Below are 1,128 nucleotides of genomic sequence, written 5' to 3'. Positions count from 1 at the left end.
GTGCGTCTGGAAAAAAAAACGATTCGCCCCCCTGACAGCTAGGACACACCAGCTACATCTTCGCACGCAAGGAAGTGCGTCCAAAAAAACGATTCGCCCCCCTGACTGCTGGGACCCACCAGCTACATCTTTTCACGCAAGGAAGTGCCCCCCTGACTGTTGGGACCCACTAGCTACATTTTCGCATGCAAGGAAGTGCCTGACAGTCGGGCCCACCTGGTCGAAGCGTATGTAGCGTGCCATTCTGGTCGCGAATGTGTACGTACATACTGGTGGATGTAGAGGCGCGCACGTGTCGTAGTAGAGGCGCTCACGTGTCGTAGTAGAGGCGCGCATGTAGCATGTACATGTACGTACAACGGTCAGGGTGCAAGAAAGAAAATATGGCTACATACGTACATACGGGTGGGGTCTCGAACGCCTACTCGCGCATACGTACGGCCAGGGCTCGTGTACATGGCTGGGACGGAACGGAGAAATAGCATCGTCGTCATGTTCATGGGGAGCCAACCGGCCGCGTCGGAACAGAATGCGTCGTCGTGTTCATCGGGAGGGCTTGGACGGAACAGGTGTTGCAAAGGAGGCCTGGCGTACCGCAGAATGGAGGAAATGTCCTTGTGTTCGACCGGCCACGTTCGAATCCTGTTCATTGGGAGGGGTCTGGCGTACCGCAAAACGGAGGAAACGGACCTCCTACGATCGAAACAGGGGTCCCATTGATCGGGAGGGGTGTGGCGTACCGTAAAACGGACGAAACAGACTTGTGTTGGAGCGCTACGGTCGAAACAGGGGTCATCTTCATCAGGAGGGGTGTGGCGTACTGCAAAACGGATGAAACGGACTTGTGTTGGAGCGCTACGGTCGAAACGGGGGTCCTGTTAATCGGGAGGGGTGTGGCGTACCGCAAAACGGGACTCCACGGGATATTGTTCATCTCCACCGTCGACCTCCTCCAGCCTCCACGGGCTACCGTCGACCTCCTCCAGCCTCCACGGGCTCCTATTCATCCAGCCTCCACCGCACGCTACCCCACCGGCTACTGTTCAACCACCCCTCCATGGGCACCCCTCCACCGTCTACTGTTCATCCAGCCCTCCACGGGGTCGTCCTGTTCATCCAGCCCTCCAC

This window comes from Triticum dicoccoides, chromosome 5B, assembly GCF_002162155.2.
Source record: "Triticum dicoccoides isolate Atlit2015 ecotype Zavitan chromosome 5B, WEW_v2.0, whole genome shotgun sequence".
Taxonomy (NCBI): Eukaryota; Viridiplantae; Streptophyta; class Magnoliopsida; order Poales; family Poaceae; genus Triticum; species Triticum dicoccoides.
Note: the sequence above shows the minus strand (reverse complement) of the source record.